A 14,778-nucleotide genomic window follows, 5' to 3' on the forward strand; every position below is an offset into this window, starting at 1 on the left:
CAAAAAACAGGCTAAAGACAGATTGAAGGACTTGCCCAGTCGCTCATTCCAGTCTGCTTTAAAGAAGCTTATACGGGCTTTACTGAATGGCTTCCCGAATGGGCAGATTTGCAGGGAACTGAACAATCTATGAGCAAATGAATGATTTCAAGAAAAGCATTCTTTCTAAGAACTAATATATGAGATGCCATGTGTCACATCTTGATCAGGAAAATGAATCGTTAATCAAGACACTGGGGAAGTGTGCTCAGCATGAAGCAAATTACCTGGATTAGCATAGCAAAATGCTGCATAATGTACCTTTACTGCAATGCGGAGTCTCAGTCAGAGAGAGATGCTTCTGTTAATTACAGTAGTGGTAAACAGAATGTGAATGAGACAGGGCTAAATGGAGCTGAGAGAATGGAGATGCTAAAATGAAGTCCGATTTTTATATTCCTGTCATGTTTGTTTTGAATTTGCTGCTTGAATCTCTGACATTTGACTCCGTATGCACATGATGTCTAAATGGATGAGAGACGTTGGACTCCGGAAGTACTTTTTGACAAGTAAAAAGTTATAAATATAACAGATCTCAAATGGCCTATAATCAAATGGTTCTCTAACTTTTCAGGCCAAGAACCACATTCGATAGGCTATTCAAACCGAACCGAAAAACTGTGAGCCACAATCAGTGTACACATTTTGTCATCAAAATTAGTATTTCTGTATTTAAAGTGATAGCTTACCCATAAATAAAATGAACATTAAATGAACAATGTTCCAAACTCATTTGACTTCAGTAGGACACCACAAGGTACAGTTTTGAAGAATATATTTTTTCTTTTATCTTATGATTTACATCCTATGTAAAACAGTATCATAAATGTAGGCCATATGATTTGCGCGCTGTTTTTCAAGTCTTCTGAAGTCATATGATGGAGAATAGATAACATTTAAGTAGAACAACTTGCTTGGTTTAACTGTCGAATGACTAAAATGACCTAAAATGCCCATCCTAGTAAACGGTGTACATGCTGTGGCACTCAGTGTACCACAGTTTGAGAAGCACTGATTTAGGACACAATTTGTAGTTGTGTGTTTTATTTGATGGATGTGCTTTTGGCAAAGGTGTTTTGGTTCAAGCATAATTTGAGGGAAATTTAAACAGGCAGTGATAGTAAATTAGTATATTTTTTCAGATATTGTCTTCATTTTACATGATGGACTTTTTCCGGCAAATATAGGGTTTGAGGTTTATAAATACATGTCCTTACAAAAATTAACCATTGTAACCACAGTTTACACTAAATTATCATGTGGTAAAACTGTGGTAACTTGCTATTTGCCACTGCTGTCATCCAAAAAAATAAAAAAGTAAACAAAATGACAGAAAGATTCTAAAATTGTTGTTTTATTGTTTGCAACAAATTTTATATTGTTTTAGTTGCAAGAATAACTGTCATTTGCTGTGGTATTATTTACAGATGGTTCCCATGGACATTTTTTTGTGATTGTGTGGATAATGTGTATGACGTTATTGTGCAGCTCCTTTCAGAGCGACAGTCTGTTCACATGACTGTTGATGACAGATATAGGTCACTTAACAAACATGAATGTGAGTTACAGTCAAGACTAAAACAAACAAAGCCTGATATGAACTTAGGCACTGACAGACATTTTGAAGGAATATGATCATATTGTTAAGCATGTGTCTTTTAATATCCTGAATTCTGATTGATGCATCTTAAGTAGTATGGATGTAACAATTAACCGCGAGCCGGTTGAAAATCGATTCAAATATGTGACGATTCAAATCGGTTGAGATGCTAAACAAATCGCGATACAATTGGAGTAGAATTATATGAATGTATCTCTGAGGGGAACTGACTATCTTTAGAAAAGTTTATGTGGTATTTTCTTTTCATCTTGCCTCTGAACAATGCATATTAAAGTAGTGTTCAGCTCTGCTTTGTTTACAGCGGTAACCAAGGAAACACTGTATCATTGCTGTTCATAAGTGCCACCTGCTGTCAGAGAGTGAATCTGCGTCTCATTCAGCTCATCTGCTGTTTCGTTCAGATATGTTTTATGTAGCATAGTTTCACAAAACTAAAGTCAGACCATTCTGTTTTTGCTTCAATTTTCGAAATTATATAGTCTAATTTAGATTAAAAACTACTGCATGTATGCTGCATCTTTGTTTGGATCATGATTAAAATCCAGTGGTTGCCTCTAATTTTTAATGGAAAGAGCACAGACAAAGCCTTAGTTTGTTCATATTAAGAGATTTCTTTTATTTGTGTAACTTGTTTGATTTGGGGTTTGTTTTAACATTTCAATTTAGTTTTGTTTCAATTTCACAAAGAAACGTGCATCAATAGCCTAATAAAACGACACCTTTTCATTTAATTTAGTTTTGTTATATTTAAATTTCACAAAGAAACGTGCAGCGATAGCTTAATAAAATGACACCTTTTAATTTACTGTATAATGTCTGCAATCTCATTTTGTTAAAAAAATCGTGAGAAAAACTAATCGTGAAATCAAAACCGTGAATCGAATCAAATCGTGAGTTGAGTGAATCGCTACATACCTATTAAGTAGAAAAGCATGATTGCTTCTTTGAACATTATTCAAAATGGAAAGAGCACAGACAAAGCCTTAGTTTGTTCATATTAAGTGATTTATTTTATTTGTGTAACTTGTTTGATATGGGGTTTGTTTTAAAATTTCAATTTAGTTTTGTTATATTTAAATTTCACAAAGAAACGTGCAGCGATAGCTTAATAAAATGACACCTTTTAATTTACTGTATAATGTCTGCAATCTCATTTTGTTAAAAAAATCGTGAGAAAAACTAATCGTGAAATCAAAACCGTGAATCGAATCAAATCGTGAGTTGAGTGAATCGCTACATACCTATTAAGTAGAAAAGCATGATTGCTTCTTTGAACATTATTCAGTTAATTTTACAGTAGCAGAGAGTATGTTAAAACAGTTCTCTTAAACAAAAATCCAAGTTTCTTTTTGTTAGATCTGTATCTGGATGGGCATGAACATCTGGCCTGGGCATTGAATGCATTTCTGCACAGTTATGCTTTTAATGCAACCAGTACTATTCCACTTGGGGTCTGTTTGTGGACAGATATTTGAGCCAAAGGGTTTTTTAGAAGAAGACCGTTAAAGTTTGTTATTTCTGTACTGCTAGAATCATAAATAGTGACTGTTTTAAACAAGTTTCCTGAAAAATCCTCCTGTCTTTTATTGGTTGATGAACAGATAGTTCTGCCCCCTAACTCACTCTGTTGGCAGAGCCAGTGCTGCTGTGTTGGTCTGGTTGGGATTTTCAAACAAACTGAGCAATGTTTCGTCCTTAAGCTGGGGAAAGTACTTCAACACTTTTAACAATTTTTAATGGAATGGTTAATGGAAAAATGACACTTTTCAGCTAAAGGGAAGTGTAAAAGAAAAAAGCTAGTTAAATTACACATTTTTGTTAAACTTCTCAGATGGAAAATCTTTGAAATCTGTCGTGTATTTTAAATAGACCTCTGTAAACCAAAGTAAATGAAATGTTTTAATCAAATCATCCCTGAAGATCTGACACATTCTACAGCACTAAGTGTATGGCGTTATTTTAATGACAAATGTCGAGAGCGCATTATTGTAGCGCGAAAGCACATTAATACAATGCGCGAGCGCGAATCTCTCTGCTCGCGCGCGGATTTCCCTTGCTCTCGCACAAAACCGGACGCTCGCGCTCAGATACACGCTGCTCTCACCCAGAGAGAGTGCGCGCACTTAAAACCCTCTGATAAGTATCTGACAACCCATAGTGTGGCACATTATCTCTGGCTGAGGAAAACGGTTTCTTCAGAGTGTGACTTGATTTTGCTGGATGCCTGTGTGAAGCAGCACTTCAAAATGCTCAGTTTTTTAAAATTTTTTTTTTTAGATTGAACCCATTTTTTGCCTTCTCTATTTGCATGCAAACTATCAATTATTGCTTTTGGCAGGGTTCTGCTACCCGACTCTTGTCTGTAGTGAAGAACTGTACTGTTTCACCTTAACAAATGACGTTTGCACTCCCGCCCCCCACTTCCATTCGCAATTATCAACTGTTTGCACTGCTGGCTACATGGATTTTTTTTTTATTTTCTACATGTCATGACTCAACATTTAGTAGTCTGTTTAAATTTAATTAAGGGTGTGTTATGTGAAAATGACTGGTTCTTTCAGAATTATGCCTGAAATTTAGGATGCAGAGAATTACGTGCATGCAGGAGCGTGTCGCATTGAGAGGTTGGAGAAGGGTCATGGTTTTGAAGGGTGGAAGCAAATCAATGGAATTGTGCAGTGTTGAAGAGTACATGGCTGTTTAAATAAAGTATAGGGATATTATGTCTAAATGAAAATTATTATACTACTATTATTTAATTTAATTCAAGGAAATCCTTTTTGGCAAATACTAGGCTATATAAAGTAAAAAGATAAATATATGGTTAATTTTATTTTATGCTTTTAGTATTTTTGTTCATGACTTTGTCAGAATAGGCCTGCAAGCAGTTGAAAGACACTTGTCCAACTCTTGAGTGGAAAATGACTTGTATATAGCACTTCATAAAGAGTGATCACATTTTAAAAGCATATGCATGTTTTCTCTGCATTAGTAACTGTATTAACACTTCCAATAATCTGTCTCATTTTGAAACACATGCTATTACTCAGGCATGTTTTTTTAGGGTTTTTTGAAACCTCATTGAGAAACGGTTGATACTCGATATCAGTTTGATTTGCCTTAGCTCCTTTCTTTCTTCCTAGATCTGCACATGAAACTTGATTGCAGATATGCACCAAATTTTCCACTACATTTATTTTCTCATGAATGTTTGCATATTTCAGTGATTGCCTTCTAGTGGATTCAAATATGCAGAAATGGTAATCTTCCTCTCCTGGAATGAAGCATGTACTCATTTCACAGCCTCTAATTGTGTTTCTGTAAAATGGTCAATTGTTCCACTTGCACAAAGACTAAAGTAGTTGCTAAAGTAGAATCCTCACTCTGATCTTTCATATTGATATATGATATAAGTTCACTCACACACAAAAAAAGATTTACTTAAGTCTAGTGATCGACCGATATTGATATTTTATAACCGATACCGATACCAATTATTTGCGTGTTTGTGTGCCCGATAACCGAGTTTTATTTAAAGCATCAGCAGCAACACTAATATTAATAATAAGCAAAATAAATGTAGAAGGTCTAATGTTTTCAAATGGACAAAATAAATAAAGGACAGGAGTCATATCAACTTCATTTTAAACTACAGTTTTAGTAGGTTTATAAGCTGTTTAATAAAGTCTGTTGAAATCTGAATTTGATCACTTACCCATCCAAAGGTTGTTGCCAAGTTGTCAGGGTGTTGTGGGTGGTAGCCACATTGTTGTTGTTGCTAATGTGTTCAGAGTGTTTTTTTTCTCCATGTTGCTATGTGGTTTCTAGGGTCTTTTGGTAGTTTAGTAGGTTGTTGCTAATTGGCCCAAGTCAAAAAATCCACCACCAAGTCAAGTCTCTATGATACAGCTTATTCAATGCAAGTTTTGGATTTTAGTTAGGTCAGTCCTCTAAATAGAATTGCCATTGGTTTGTGTGTGTGTGTGTGTGTGTGTGTGTGTGTGAGTGAGTAAGTAAGTAAATAAATATGTAAATAAGCGGGTAATTTACTCGCAATGTAGAAGGCTGTAAGTCTGATCATTTAGAAATGTCCAAATGATGCATATCAGTGATGGTTAAGATGAGGTCCAAAAAACTGCTTTGAAACAGCTGCTTGGATAAGTTAGAAACTTGGCTCTTCTCTTTATGCCTCACATTTGCAATTTGACCAGCACAACAGTGTTCCTGTGTTTGCTCTAGGGCTGTGCAGTATATCGAAATATCGCAAATGTACATATCGCAATATGTATATCGCTACAGCTTGCAATATTTGGGGCCATGAACAAAAGACAAAACAAAGATACTGTGGACAAGAACAAAGCTATATGCCAAACAGTTGTTGGGCCCTATTGACTTGACTTCCATAGTATGGAGAAACATATATGGAAGTCAGTGGGGACCAAAACAGTTTGGTTATCCATATTCTTCAAAATATCTTCTTTTGTGTTCAACAGAAGAAAATAAATTAATACATGCATAAATGATGACAGAATTTTTATTTTTGGGTGAACTATCACCCAAAAGCCAGTATTAGTTTTCCTACACCGTTCATAGGCTTGCAGCCTCCATGTTACAGCTAATGCTGTGAGATTTTATGTTTGTTTTGTCTTAAACATAAAATAACCTGATCCTGTTTGATCAAGGCATGCGACTGTTCTGACTTGTCCAATTTTCAGCATCAGTTTTTGATCTTGCATCAAAATTCTGTCTATTCATTGTATGCATTTGAAATATAGAGTTGGGTTTTGTTTTATTGTACCCAAGTGTACCTAAATTAAAAAGTGTTTAATATACAGGTTTGTGGCTCTTAATTTCCTATTAATTAACCATTTGTAATCTTATGTTCACTGTTCATTTTTTATAAATATAGGATTTGTATTAAATCTATATTCATTCATATAGTCCAATCGAATCAAGAATTCAAATCAAAAATCGAATCGAAATCGAATCGAAAATCGAAATCGAATCGAATTGGAACATCTGAATCGATACCCAGCCCTAGGTGCTTTCTTATTAGAATCAGAATCAGAATGAGCTTTATTCACCACTTAAATGTGTGCAAACACAAGGAATTTGTTGTGGTTATCAGGAACTCTTGGTACATATATACATACAAATAACCATATATATATATATGACACGATAGTTATAGAAGTTCACAGAACTGACTCAGCAACAGCTGAGTAAAACTGTTTAATCTGAGCATGTGGCACTTTAAGCATTATCGTATCGCATATCGAATATTGCATTATTTAATGAGTTATCGCATATCGCATTTTTCTTCAATATCGCACAGCCCTAGTTTGCTCCATCGCAGACATTGCTGCACATCGTCATCCGCTGATCCTGTTCTCGTCAGCTTAGAACATATGTGTATCATGCTCAGAGAGATGTGATGGTCAGCCATCCATTCCAGTTAGCAGCTATCTGAGCCGGGTACGATGAGAGGGCCCCATCATTATCACTTGCACATTTATGCCGCACATTACCGTCTGACCTTCCCGTCGCTGTCACTCAGAAAGCGGCCCTGGTACCCCTGTCTCAGGGTGGCCGTTCATGCCAAGAAATCAAAAATTCTCCACCCCTATCACTTATACAGGGTTAATAGGCACGTAATTGACTTACCTGGCAACGTGCGATCAGTTGTGAGGTCAGTAAATTAGATTTGCTGCTGACACATACCACTCTACATGTTTATGGCGCTTTTGCAATTTCGTAAAGCATCTCTGTCCATTTTTACCCTCTGTTTTACGCTGTCCTTAACTCCCAGCGAACTGTGAAGGAGCTCACCCAGCCATTCAAGAAACGTATCGTATTAAAGTGTGGTAACTGCTATATGTAATGAATTTTGGATTAGGAGCGACAAAGTGGCTCTATGATAACCTTTCGGAAGGACGCAGTTTGTGAGCAGTGGGAAGCGGGTTATAGCAGGAGTCTCTACTCCCAGACAACCCAGGGTGGTTGCGTTTGATGTCACTCTAGCTGAAAACTCCCCAGCGCAACACAAACAAAACATGCCGTACCAGACCTGTGTGGGATACATCAGTAGAGCGGGAAATGTCAGATCATCAGGGGTGTACGTGTGAAGTGAATTACTTTGGTTTGGAGAGCGGTCCTGGGAGGATACTCTAATTTCAAGCCGAAGGTGTAACGTGTCTTTTTTTTTTTTTTTGCAGGTGCGGTGGACCCTAGTGTAGACGGGATCTCACGGAGGGACCTTCTCCACGGACTATATGAAGGGAGGGGAGGGGGAGGGGGAGGGGGCTGCTGATGTTACTCCCAGCTTGCAGAACACACAGGTCGGCATGCCTTTAAATTTGACGTTGTTTTCTTTCAATTTCATGGTTCAAATTTTTTTTTTTTTGTTAATTTACAGTGCCTGTAAATTTAGATATTTGTCCTTACTGTACAGTTAATTTATTACCTTTTTGCATTTAGACTAGTAATGTTTTTGATTCTAAGGCAGTGTTTCCTGTGCATTTTTTGTCGTAAGTGCTCACCATTTTTTGTGTCCACACGGACGGTGTGCATACAACAGTGTGCACGCAAGGTGAAATGTTCAGACAGTCCACTTTCATGTTCCAGAGTTCACTTGGTGGTACTGCGCATGTGTCGAACTCATCCATCCATGTGGAAACTGCTGTGCGCAAGACTGAGCGGAATGCAGAAAATGAAGTATACCTGAACCTCTAGGCTCAGGCTTAAGTAGAAAAATCATTAGATTACTTGCGATTAATTATTAAAATAAATTTAGGCCATCAAAATGTATGAGAAAAATATATCAAATAAAAAAATATATGGTTTCATATTTTTTAAACATTTTATAAGAATTTATATAATGTATAAAATATGTAAATGTATAAATAAAAAATTATAAAATATATATTTACATATGCTTATTATTATTATTAGTTGTTTTCATAATTTTTATTACTTTTTATTGTATTTAAACATTAAACAGTAGTATTTTTGTTACATTTATAAACATATATGCAATAAATGCATAAATATATGCAAATATTTAAAATGGAGAAAAAACTAATATATGAAATATATGCTTTCATATTTTTGTACAATTTATAATTCTATCTTGTTAAAATATATAAATACATTTTATTTGTTTGTTTGTTTGCTTGCTTGCTTTCTTTTTGGGCAGTGAATAACCAAAATGAAATAACCAACAGGGAAAAAGAGGAAAAACAGGACTAGGATGTAACCCAGGCCGGTCTTGAACCTTTATCAAGCACAACAGCCCTTTATATGTCACTTGCAACACACTACTTTCTTTGCCACAGCTTAGATGTTTTTAGCAACTTATGTATGTCATTCTACATATTAGCATCAGCTATTAGAAAGAAATCCTGGTTGACCCCTAGTACTAAAGATTTATGTAAATATGATTACCATTGTCTTAAAACTCATGAAAAATCATGAAACAGTAACAACAATTCAAGCGGCTTAGAACAAAGTACATAACATCTGGATAACGTTTGACCTGCACATTGTCCTCTGTACCGGCAGCGGGTCTTTCCCATCCTCTGCCATAAGCTACAAGATGTTTACATATCCTGGACGACTATGCCTTTTCATGGGAGCGCAGCGAGCATTGAGGAACATGCTGGGTTGATTTGGCCAAATTGGAAGCCTGTTAGTAATATACGGCAGAGCAGAGCTGGGCTGGATGGACGTCTGGTAGTGTTTATGCACAGGGTAGCTGCATCTGCACACAGCCCAGTCCTGCGGATGCCTCATACCCTCAGGCCTCCAGCACCTGAATAATGGAACAACAGAGAAGAAAGAAAGGGGAAAAGAGATCAAATGACAAGGGCTTGGGTTTCTCACTTCAAATGTTTCTTATTTTTTGACTTACACCAGGAAAATATTTCCAAGACCTCAGAGTGTCGATATGATAGAGTGGCCTTGTCGCTGTTTCGTAAACATTTGTCTTATTATGCATTTGGCTGTTCTCCTCAATGCCGGTCTTTGAAATTCGTGGAGGAAAACAAACTTCTGTGAAACGATCGCCGGGTGCTTTACACAATGATTTAATATAGTGCTATTTTTTCCCCCTCAGCTTTTTAGTCAGGGATTAAGAATTGGGGCAGGCGGGGGCAAGGAGGGAACGAGGGAAATAAATAAATATATAAAGGTGGTGGTTAATCTCGCTTAGTGCAGTGTGAACGCTGAGCAGTGCTGTGGCCTGACAAACATCTGCCTCACACACAGCCGAGCGGGATCAGCTAAAGCGATTAGCGCACTCGCGTCAGCCTGTGGAGACGGGTGCCCATTACAAAAGCCAGAACACCAGCCTTTCCTCCCACACTCCACCTGGAACACCGACACTGCAGCGAGAGGCCCCGCTCCGAAAGCAGCGCAAGAACCGCCTCCCAAACGCTACCCTTTTCCAATACGCATATGCTCTTGTCTTTTTTCCCCTCTCTCAGAACAAAGCAACATGTAGCTCTGAGGATTGAACAGTCTGTCATGGTACTAAAGCAGATGCTTATCACAGCCAGAGTTGTATCCGAAACTTCTTAATTAGCATGTATGTAATGAAATATGCCATTCATTAAGGTGTAATTGTAATTTTACACTTGCTTTGTACCGCGACAGGGTCCTTGATGTGGTAGCAGGCGACCTTTCCATTGTTGTGTATTAAGAGAGACTGTATTCTGCTCATGCTTTTACATTGACCTCATTAAAGCAAAGGACGGGCGATACTTCCTGAAAGGGGTCTCGACAGCTTTCTTTTTTCACTTTTTCTCCTTTTCATTTCCACTTCTTTTTAATTTAATTTCACTTTTGTGTTCTTCACTGCAAAATTTTTTATTAATCTGCATTTTCATCATGTTTCCAAGAACAATATATTTAAGATATTAAAACTTATTTTTCATAATTTATTGTACCTTATAAAATTTTAAGAAAAATTTCTGAAAACAAAGTGACATGACGTGTAGCGAAGTATGGTGTCCCATACTCAGAATTTGTGCTCTGCATTTAACCAATCCAATTGCACACACACAGCAGTGAGTAATGAACACACGCACACACACAAAAGTCTCAATATTTTATATTCATATGTTATATTAATATTTTACTCCTAGTAAAATATATGGTTTCATATCTTTTAAACATTTGATAAGAATTTATATAATTTATAAAATATATAAATGTACGTATAACTAAAAATGCATAAAACATATTTTATATGTACTTATTAATTGTTGTTATCATAATTCGTATTACTTTTTTATTATATTTAAACATTAAACATGTTAGTATTATTATTCATTTTAGTTAAAATTTATAAACATTAAATATAGAAAATAAATATAAAAAAAACGTTATATATATATGTGTGTGTGTGTGTGTGTGTATGTTTTAAGATTAATAACACTTTGACATGAGAAAAGAGGATATGAAAAAGAAAAGAAAAAACATCTCAGTTACGTATGGTAACACTCATTCCCTGATAGAGGGAATGGAGATGTTGTGTTGAAGTTCCAACACTAGGGGTCCCAGACACGTCTGACATTGAGAAAAGGCCAATGAAATTGGCAAGTAAAATTTGCGTAGCTGGCCACGCCCCGAACATCCGGGTATAAATAGGCCAGCGTGACATTTGCTCACTTGTTTTGTTCTGTGGAGTCGAGCAGCGTCTAAACCACTCAGAAGCAGTTCAGAGTTGTGGCATAAGGGACACAATGTCTCCGTTCCCTCCATTAGGGAATGAGGGTTACCATACATAACAGAGACGCTCCCTTTCAGTCGGTCACTTCAACATTGTGTCGAAGTTCTGACACTAGTGGTCCCTATACTAAATGCCACAGCTGCTGAACTGCGTTACGAGTCCATGGGGGCGCAGATGTTGACAAGCTCAGCGTGCCATGACCAAATGCACCTCACCTCCTCATAACCTTCCAATGTCCAAGACTTATGACCTCACTCTCCCAACACGCTGGAGAGCTGCCATATAAGGCAGAGGTCACCTCCAGCTGGAGCCTTTTCTCATTCTGAGAAAAACAAGAATAGATAGTGGTTGGAATGTCCTGGTTGAATGTTGAGAAAGCGTTAATTTTCCCAAGTGGGAAAAGAACACTGCGGAAACCACATCCTACTGAAGGGGAGGTAACATATGCAGATACATCCTATGGACTCACTAAAAGGGATTAGTACATAGGGAACGTTTCTGTGGTGGGCTCCGCTTAAGGGGAGAACTACTAAGCACAGAAACAAGTAACAGGCCGACTGTCTGACTAGGGGAAACACTGAATCCTATTCGGAACAGAGCAGTGGACTAATACACATATGGGTACTAATCCACCAAAGGGAGCCAAAACGTATGGAGCACTAATCCGTTATGAGAGTTCCCTCGAGGGATACTTACTCGTAATGGATTCTTTAGCAAACTAGTCTGTTAAACTCCGCTACATAAGGGAGTGGTTGAGTGATGGAAGGGTAGTCCAGGGTTCATAAGAAGGAACTGAACTGGACTCAATAAGCGCACATTATCACCTCAGAGAGGGGAAGGCGCTAAATGCAAGCTCTACACCCTACCAGCCACCTTGAGTTCAAGAGCTAGTTCAGACAGTCTTAAACTCTATGCGCATTCCAAATAGATGCATAGGGCTCGCACCTGGCACAACAGTGACAGGTCAGGGTCCCCCTCCTGCGGGGGAATAGCTTGCAAGGTTACCACCTGATCTCTAAAAGAAGTGGTGGGAACCTTGAGCACATAACCAGGCTGAGGTCTCAGGACAACTTGAGAGTCTGCCGGCCTGAATTATAGGCACGATTCATTAATGGAGAGGGCTTGGAGATCTCCCACCCTCTTGATAGAAATGAGCACAGTCAGAAAGGCCGTCTTCAAGTCCAACTGACTGAAGGGGCTCAAACGGATCTCTCTGTAAAGCCTGAAGGACCACTGAGAGATCCCAAGAGGGCATGAAGCGTGGCCTTGGAGGATTCAACCTCTGGGCACCTCCTAGGAAACTGATAACCAGATCATGGTTCCCCACCGATCTGCAATCTAGGGTGTCGTGGTTCGCTGTAATAGTGGCCACGTACACCTTGAGTGTAGATGCATGACAGGCGCCTGTCCTGGCCCTCTTGGAGGAAGGATAGTACAGCTTTGATGCCACATTACCGAGGATCCTTCCCATGAGAACATCACCAATTCACGAAAATGTGCCATTTCAGGTCATATAGCCGCCTTGTAGAGGGTGCCCTAGCCTGCATAATGGTATTCAGCACTGCAGTTGAAAGACCACTGAGTTCCTCCTGGTCATGTCCAGGGATCAGACATGGAGGTTCCAGAGATCTGGGTGTGGGTGCCAGATTGTGCCCTTCCCCTGGCAGAAAAGGTCCCTCCTCAAGGGAATCTGCCAGGGAGGAGCTAATGCAAACAGCACAAGCTCTGAGAACCAAGTATTGTTGGGCCAATAATGTGGCACAAACAAGAGTTGTTCCATGTCCTCCCTGAATTTGCACAGTGTCCATGCAATGAAGCTCACTGGGGGAAACGAATTTTCGCATAGGCCTGAGCCAGCTGTGTGCCAGTGTGTTCGTGGCGAGGGGGCCTCGGTGAGGGAAACCACAGTGGACAATGAGTGGATTCTCGTGAGGCCAACAGATCTATCTGTGCCTGACTGAATCGATTCCAAAACAGCTGGACTGGCTGGGGGTGAAGCCTCCACTTGCCTCGGAGCAGGGTTCCAAATTGAATCGCATAGCCGAGCCGAATGGTCCTGAGGAGCCATGAGGAAGGGCTGGGGAGCTTAACCAAGCATCCACCTTGCCAACAGTCTCACTGGAATTACATTCAATGTACCTGGGGCAGGGTTCCTGCAGCTTTGTGGAACAGAAGTCACAGTGGCAGAGGACGTATGTCCTTCGGGGTGCGCAATGCCTTGCATGCCAGGTCTGTCAAAGATGTCACTGACAAATGCGGGAACCGGAGGTCACTGACGTGCGTCCTGCTGACTCGATGACTATCTTGTTGCATCAGAATCTGTGTTCGAACAGGCTCTGTTGCCCAATTTTAGTGCCTGGCCATCACACATGGGAGGGCCAGAAATGCCGGGAGTGTGACCAGGAAAGGAGGAAATTGCTCTTTAAATGACCATCTGGTGACTGCTCTGTCATGTGGCAGACAGCCAGAGCCCAGCAGGATCCACCTTCAGTCCCCCCGGCAGAAGTGGAGCTAGGCTGGTCAGCTGGTCCCTCCTCCTTTTGGTCCCTTCTCAGGATCGCTACAAAAAGTTCTTAGCATCCTGAGGACGAGCTGGCAGTGCCACCTTCCTGCTAGTGACTGGCCGTTGTGAGGTCTCAGGAGTCCTCAGAGGGGGCCGTAGAACCTGACCCACGCCGAGGCAGGATGCGTTTACTGGCCTCCGTTTGTTTTTATCCGTGGAGAATTGCTGTGCAAATTCATCAATGGTGTTGCCAAAGAGACCAACCTGAGAAATGGGGGCGTCGAGAAAGCGCACTTTCTCAGCTTCCCGCATCTCTGCCAGATTGAGCCACAAGTGGCGCTCCTGGACCACTGATGTAGACATCGCCATCCTCAGAGCCTGGGACCACCCTTGTGCAGACCCTGGCCTGAATACCTGCAGCACAGCCATTGCGTGCAGAGCGGACACAGCTTGTTCAGAAGCAGTATAAGCTCTAGCAACAAAATGACGAGGTAACTTATATGCTCTAGACAGGAGTCTCGGACGACCCCTCCACGCGGCGTCATCTTGTGCGCAAATGCACTGCAATCACTCTCTCCACCCGGGGAACCTCCGTATATTCCCTCGCTGGACCACTGTCAAGGGTGGTGAGAACAGAGGAACCAGCCTTCCATGATTTCATCAGATCCTCATGCACTTCCGGGAAGAAAGCACATCATCAAGGCCTTGTACCCAGAAAAAGAAGGGCCAGGACGGGAAGCAGCTGAGGTAACTCACGGTCTTTATAAAAAAAAAAGAAGGCGAGCCGCGAGCATCCACAAAGAGAAGAACATCCACAAAAGCTGCTTCAGCATGGGCGCGGCCCAAACACTGAGCACAGCAATCGTGCCTGTCAGAGGGTGAGAT

The 14,778-nt window shown here is 39.9% G+C and overlaps 1 protein-coding gene across 1 annotated transcript in view; it reads left to right on the forward strand.

Moving 5' to 3' along the window:
• LOC107673867 (zinc finger MIZ domain-containing protein 1-like) overlaps nt 1–14,778 on the forward strand; it is a 182,406-nt gene that overhangs the window by 36,930 nt on the left and 130,698 nt on the right. The window contains exon 2 of the mRNA XM_016467675.1: nt 7,876–7,998. The gene's annotated coding sequence lies outside the window, so the exon portion shown is untranslated. The remainder of the gene's footprint in view (nt 1–7,875; nt 7,999–14,778) is intronic.

This window comes from Sinocyclocheilus anshuiensis, unplaced genomic scaffold (genome assembly GCF_001515605.1).
Source record: "Sinocyclocheilus anshuiensis isolate Anshui unplaced genomic scaffold, SAMN03320099.WGS_v1.1 scaffold292, whole genome shotgun sequence".
In the NCBI taxonomy this organism is placed as follows: Eukaryota; Metazoa; Chordata; class Actinopteri; order Cypriniformes; family Cyprinidae; genus Sinocyclocheilus; species Sinocyclocheilus anshuiensis.